We start from the raw sequence: 7,320 nt of genomic DNA, 5'->3' as shown, positions 1-7,320 counted from the left end.
TGGAGTGCTTGTGGAGGCAAAACTGGCAGTATGGTTTTCATCAATGTTCCTTCTGTCTCATTCTGCTTCCCTTATTAATTTTGTGTGTCTAAACCTGGCCCTACAAATGGTCTTACTATAATCTAGCCATATACTCCATTTTCCAGCCAGTGCAGTGCAAAGAATGCTGTTTTCCTTTTCTTTATGTTCTTCTAAGTTTATGCAAATCCTCCCATTGACTTTATTGGCCACGAGTGGCGCTTGGTGTGTATAACGCACTGCCATAGAATAACAGACACGTTATTTGATGTGCCTCTTTTCAACATTTTTGCCATTCTGTAATTAGATTCCTGAGAGCCTCATTAATCTAGGCTCCTATTTGTTCCCTGGGTAATTCTGTCTCACAGCAAGGTAAGAGGTCTTGTGGAAAACATAAGTCTTTTCAAACTAGTTGAATATATGATAGAGTTTTCATTTTCTTAAATGGGTATTGTGTGATAGTTTCTGAATATGTGCACTGTAACAATGTCTTATTTTCATCACATCAGAAAGCAAGCTAAAACACTGAAATTCAGAGCTTAGAAATGACAAAGAAAGCAGTTCATGTGATTAATTTTCTTCTGTTACATATGCAACTGTGTCTGTGTCCTCTGATAATCAAAATCAACATGTATGCAAATGATTGTTGTTGTTTTAATAAAAAACTGTTTCAAAGAATCTCAGTTGTTCTATAGAGCCATTTAAAGTTATGTGTGACAAATAGGTAATTTCTGTGATGAAACAGGAAACCTGGGCACCAAATATTTGAAACAGGATCACTGCACTCACTTGGGCTCTGTGTGCTTAAGTAGGAGCAATGAAAGGTGTGAATCTGTATGTCAACAAGTATGGAAGAGGAGCTTTATTTCCCTGCATGGAAATATGTTAGCTGGTTAGGGCAACACTTCTTCACCAAGCTGAGATGTTACTCAAGATATTGGAGGCAGATGAACTGATAACATGTTTTGAATCCAGGTGCTGCCACTTATCAGGTATCAGCATCTGTTTCTTGGAAACCTGTGAAATGAATTTGAAAGCCATGGAGGCGTTGGTGCAGTAATCAGATCAGGAAGTACAGGCAGGGCTGCTGTGTGAATAATCTGCAACAGACCAAATAAGGGTTTAGCTGAGAAAGAAAGAAGAAAATACTGAAAAAAAAATAAATATCCACTCTTCATCTGTGTGTGTGTCACGGAATGTGACTAACTCTTCACTTATTATCAAGAAATGTCATCAGCATGGGCCTTGAGGCTCCTCAGCTCACCATCTTTTAGGGAGGGAGTTGATATTAAAATGCAAGTAATAGATTCCCATGAATTGGTTGTGGTTCTCAAGTCCTTCCTTCAAGGTCTTTATTGTTTCAATGGCTTTCAGCTTTGGGTATTAGGAAGAAATTCTTTATGTGAGAGTGAGGTGAGGTGCTGGAACAGGTTGCCCACAGAGGCTGTGGATGCCCCATCTCTGGAAGTGTTCAAAACCAGGCTGTGGTCAAGTGGAAGGTGTCCTTGCCTGTGGCAGAGGGGTTGGAACTAGAAGATCTTTAAGGTCTCTTCCAACCCAAACTATTTTATGATTCTATCATTCTATGATTCCTGGGGACAGCTTTCTCCCCTTTGGAAACCACATTTGGCCTGGACTGGAGGCTTCCATGGTGATCTGGAGGTGGGGATGCTCTGGCTGCCCACTGTGTTCAGTTGTAGTGTGGCCCTGACCTGTGTGGCTTGGCACCAGGCTCCAACTGTGACCACTGAGAGGGGAAGATTGTGACAGCAGCCATCTCTTCAGGATGCCTCTCAATGTCACTGCAGAGTAGATAAAGCACAGCCGGGTTGGCCCTTGGTAGTTCAGTACCAGAAAGAAAGCAGAAACATCCCTGCACTTTCAAAACTTCAAAATAACTTGTGTAGAGGGGCTGGGTTGGGATGTTTTGGTGCTGGTAAGGCTCAGCTTGTCCTTAGATTTTTGTCCTGCGCTAACACTTCTCAGTGGCAGGTGCCAGGGTGCAGTGGGGACTCCCCATGGGTCTGTCAGGGCAGGCCAGGCAGCCAGGGACCATCCCACTGCCCCTTCCAGGCTCAGGGCAGCCCCAGGCACTGGGCACTCCTCTGGGGACAGTCCAAGGCTGGGCAGGACAGCGTTGTGGGGAGCTGGATGTGGCATCACTGGCTGGGGGCTGATGGCCCTGGGTGCTGACATGGGGTCCAGGTCAGGGTAGGGGGACCCACAGTGAGTGGGCATGGTGGGAAGTGAGGTACATAAGTGCCCCTGGGGCACTGGCAGCACTTCTGTTAATAAGAGGCTTTGCAGAGTTGCAAAAAGGTCACTGTCCTTTTAAAAGCAGAAAAAATAAAAGCACAAAATGACTTTATTTCAGCTCTTAGCCTATTGACTTGGCATTTCCCCATGGAGGTTTTGGGGTCTATAAACAATATTGAACATAAATAGTTCCTGCCGCAGAGGCAGGTGGAGAGGACATCTGTCTGTGTGGTGACACAGGAACTGCAGTACAGGGACCTAGAGGTAATTTCGCTGATGAGTGGTTTTCACACCACCTATCTCAAGACACCTAAGGTGGGAGACTTGGCTCTGCTCCATGCATTGATGGCATGTGGGGAGAGGGGATCTTCTGCAAAGGAGCACTTCAAGAAGTGGGAGTAATACATCTTTTCACTTCTTCTCTTAGACTTGTCCTTTCAGGTCTTGGCTGAAGGTGGTTCAGTAGAGCTGGCTGTTAAAATTAAGGTGTGTTCTTGAGCCGGGCATGGCACACAGCCTTGGGCTGGCCTCACTCGCTGGCCCTGTTGCCCCCTCTCCAGTTGCTGGTGCTAGCTCTGCTTTGCTTAGGAAGTGCTCCCTCCTTTCCTTTTTCCTTGGATGTGGAGAAGACCCTGCCCCATACTTCCCAGCATGGACTCTTACTGGTTTGGTGGCTCTACACTGTTTCTTGAGGAGGCTTTTGCCTGCAATGACAGGAGTTGGAGTCTGACCCTTTTCACTCAGACCTTCCTGCCCTCACTGACCTTGTTCTGCCTGGTCTAGTCAAAGTGCAATGACATCCTTTTTTTGCCTTTTGTGGTCCTCCTTGGTCCCACTATTCCTTTTATGGGTTAGATATAAACTCTCTATTCTTCGATCCAAGACTTCCACATCCTTTCCTCTCAGCAACCAAATTACCCGAGCCTCCTTGCTTTGCTGTCTAAACAATGCAACAATGCCCACCTCCTTCATCCTCCTGCTCCCTTGTTACATACCCTTCTGTTTATCCCACCTGACACTTTTCTCTGGGATGCCCTTGCCTGGACTTCTTCAAATTCCTCATTAATTTCTCTTTGAAGCTCCTGATAAATTGCTAACTGGCTACAGTTAACTTGTTGCCTTCAATAGACTGGTATTTATATGCATCGTGTATCCAATTAGCTGGCACATGAGCGCATAAAGCTGGCGCACAGAAACTCTCTTATTATTCATTCCCGTATGTCACTCCCTCACTCTGTGTTACATTTACTTGTTATATCTTGTCTTAAACAGAGACTGCATGTTGCTCAAGTGAAATACCTGTCTTTGAGTTTGGGGCAGTACAGCACCCAGCATAATGGGCTACTACCTTCCTCCTCTTTCCTGGGTGCTTCTGAGAAACAAACAATGAGGAACAACAAGAGCTGGCCAGGGATTGTTGCATGCATCTGTGTTTTTGTCTGAATTTTCGTGCCTGCTGCGATGTGTGCTGCATATAAATTGGCTTTGAAAAGTAGACAAACAATATGCTTCCAGACAACAGTGTAAACATTCTGTTGGAAACTGTTTCAGTAGCTATAGCACACGCTGTAGCTACAATGCATCCCTAAATTTGTACCATGTGGGGTAGAATCACTTTTTCTCCTGTAAATATTTGGTTTCTTTCCCTTCTTTCTTTGCTTTTTTGTCACTGCACAACAGTTGCTCCCTGAAAGCCACAAAGCAATGGCACAAATGCAAGCCATGTGCAGAGTCTGCAGCCACAACCTGTTTCATACTGCCAAACAACCTGTCGTTTTGCAGGACTAGGAGTACTCCTAATAGGACAAAATGCTTGCTTTGTTGGTGAGCTGGGTTTGGAGAGATGAGAATTAAGGACTTACAACACGACGGTTTGTAAGAGTGAGCACGTGTGAGGGTGAATGTGTGTGTCTTCCCCTCTGCTTTCTGGGTTGCTGCCAGTTTGCAAGCTGTCAGCCACGTACAGGGAAGCAAATGGAGGGAGGGAGGATGCATGGACAACCTTTCTTTCAGGCCTTCAGGGAATGGCTCCTGCCACTGGCCTACATTCTCCGGTATGTTCAGCCAGGTTGGCTGTACTTGTCCTTGGAACACATGTGAAGACAAATCTGGCTTTAAACCATTGCTCTTCCTCAGCAATGAGGTTGGAAATTGGTGGCCCAGTCCCCAGCTCAGCAGCACCTAAACTTCCTTAACTTCTGCCTGCTAAGTGTGATTCCTATAGAGTAACTGGACGCAGCCATATCCCACGTACATCTCTCTGCCTTGGGTCCATGTGTTATGCTGGAGAGAGGTGTTGGACAACAGTGCTGTACTGCTAGTGGATCTGCTGATGGCAGGAAGTGTCCCTGGAAGAAGACATTTGAGTGTACTGCTTTTGGCTAGAGCTGTGCAAAAGGGCAGAATCCCAGACCCAGGTCCCAGGAGATCTCCTTGTGTACCCCTCTGCTCGAAAGTAGGAGCATGTTATGTCTGAGCTGCCTTTGACAGCTGTTTGTGTAATCTGTTCTTTAAAATCTCTAATGATGGAGATTTCACAGTCTCCCTAGTGGCCTCTTTTGGCACTTAACTACCCTCACAAGTAGGAAATTTTTCATAAACCTTCTCTGCTGAAAATTAAGTGGATTTAAGGAGATAAGCATGACTATGTTGCTGAGACCAAAGGCTCAGCTGCCCTAGCATCTCTACACAGTAACAGAGGCCTCACAGAAGTGTACAGCAACAGGACAAGGATGCAGTGATAATCCTGCCACTGACTTCTGTAGCCTGAAGTTTGGGAATGTTTTGTCGGTCTGTCTGGAAGATGTTTAAAGCACAACCCTCTTAATTCTCTTCTGTGTAAGAACCATTTTTGTAGTGGATAATGCTTTTCATAAAGCTACAATATCCTATCCTTTGTAGATAAAGAAAGTCCTGTTTCCTGCCTCTTCCACCTTGGTCAAGTTTTCTAAACCTTATAAAATGTGTGTTGATTCTCATTTCAGTTGACCTACAACTCCTTTAATCATCTTTTAGGAGAATGGACCTGTAATCTCATAGTTTACAGCACTTTGAACTGGCACCATCTTTTCTATTACTGATGAGTTTTGGCCCAATCTGATTTGAAAGGAAAGTATTAAGGAGCTCTAAAGAGAAAAAAAACCAAGAAGATAGGGCTAATACCCTAGCCCCAGCAATATCCTGAACATGGAGAGTCCCATGGCCTGCCTCCTGCACTGGATGTTCATGGATGGTGTGCATGAGATACACAGAAGCTGCCCTGCAGAGGACCCAGCCTAGCACTTCTTCCTCAGAGAAGTGCATAAGAATTGGGCAGTCATTATGCCTTAGGGCCCAGGGATATTGCATTCCTGCTTGCACAGTAATACAGTTTTCAGAGGGGAAATGGAGAATTTTCACCCAAACCCCAGCACCTGTATTATTCCCTTCTTTGCTGTAATGAGAGTTGAAGGATATGTGGATTTGTATGGGGCTTGGCTCTGACTCCTAGTGTTGCAGTGCCAGCTTGCTGGGAGATTTCATTCTTTGGCATTTTCTTCTGGCTGGCTCAGTGTGTTTGTTGGTTGTTCTGCATCCTCCTGTGAGAAGCTCAGGTCTCTCACAGCTTTACGTGGGGAGCTGCAGACATGTCTATGCCCTGCAGTGCAAATCCTTACAGTGACACTTGAGTCACTCAGCTGTGATGATGCAAAGTTGCCAGTGCCTTTTGGACCAAGGACAGAATCCTCTTTGCTGTCTTTCATTTGGCAGAATAGGCAGATTCTTGAAGCTGAAGAACAGGATAGCTGTTCTAGCAGATGCTAACATGAGCACTTGGCTAGCAGGCTATGCTAATGTGGCTAACTGGCTTCCAGAGTGCAAGCACTCTGCCACAGGAATGACCCAGCTTGTTTAGAAATTACTGATGAGCCCCCCTTCAGTGCGGTGTGGTGTGGGTGCATTGACAGGTGACTTCCTCAGTGCTGGACACTCTGCAGCTGGGGGTGGGAATAAATTTTGTGCCTTTTCCTAGTGAGCTGCAGTTTGGCTAACCTACTGGGTTGTTGGCTCATTTTACATGCATCTGTGTGACTCAATTAATTAGCTGCTGACCTGTAATCAGGGAGGGCCAAAGAATACTCTGGAAAGACCGAGGTAATGGAAGATTGCTGCCATTGTCCGTGTGATATAAGATCATTGTTGGAAAGATTGATGAAAAGAGCTCAAGTTCTTGATGTTTATGTGGGAAGCACACACACAGGCTGCTCAAATCATTATCATCTGTATTATGAACAGATCTCAGCATTAACCTGTTCTATTAGTTGCCTATGCTGGAAATACTGTTTTATGTTAGCAAAGCTGAGGTACAAATCCTTCTTATGCATAATGCAGGACATTTTATACATTTGACAGGAATGCAATTTGAAATATTTTGGATGGAAACATTCTCTGCTGAATTGTTTTATTGTGATGAAAAATACCCCCAAGTAACAGTGACATTAAAAATGCCAAGTCTTTGGAACTCAGAAAAGTTTGGAGTGATAAAATGCAGCTTGATTTAGGATTTTCTGCATCTCCATTTTGGTATATTTTAAAGATTAGAAAAAAGGAAAAGATTAGTTTGGCTTTTAAAATAGGAATAATAATAATGGTTAGCTCTTTACAAAGTGGTTTTCCTCTGTGGGCCACCCAGTCTTTCACTGGCGGTAATTTAACTTGGAAACCTCGATGTGAGGAATGGAAGATATAATAATAATCCTCATATTCATTCAAAATTCTATGCCTTTAAAAATGGGGAAGGAGGAAAAGTCAGCTAGAAGTTGGGAAAGATCTCTTTATCTGCAAAACATTCCTTTTATAGCTTCTCTTCCTTTGAAGAATCTGCAGCTTTCCAGAATGGGGGACAGTCAGGTTTCTGTAGGACAAAAGAAGTGTGTGTACCGGGGCTTTTGTCTGAGACTTTTTTCCCTTTTGAGCGATAGGACTCCCTTAAAAACTTGTGGGTGCAGTCTGTGCAGCTTCACACCATGCCTTGCCATGAAGGACAGGATCCAGGATGGGGAATGG

The sequence above is a fragment of the Melospiza georgiana genome, chromosome 2 (genome assembly GCF_028018845.1).
Source record: "Melospiza georgiana isolate bMelGeo1 chromosome 2, bMelGeo1.pri, whole genome shotgun sequence".
Lineage (NCBI taxonomy): Eukaryota > Metazoa > Chordata > Aves > Passeriformes > Passerellidae > Melospiza > Melospiza georgiana.
The sequence above is the reverse complement of the archived record's forward strand: the minus strand, read 5'-3'. Positions refer to the sequence as shown.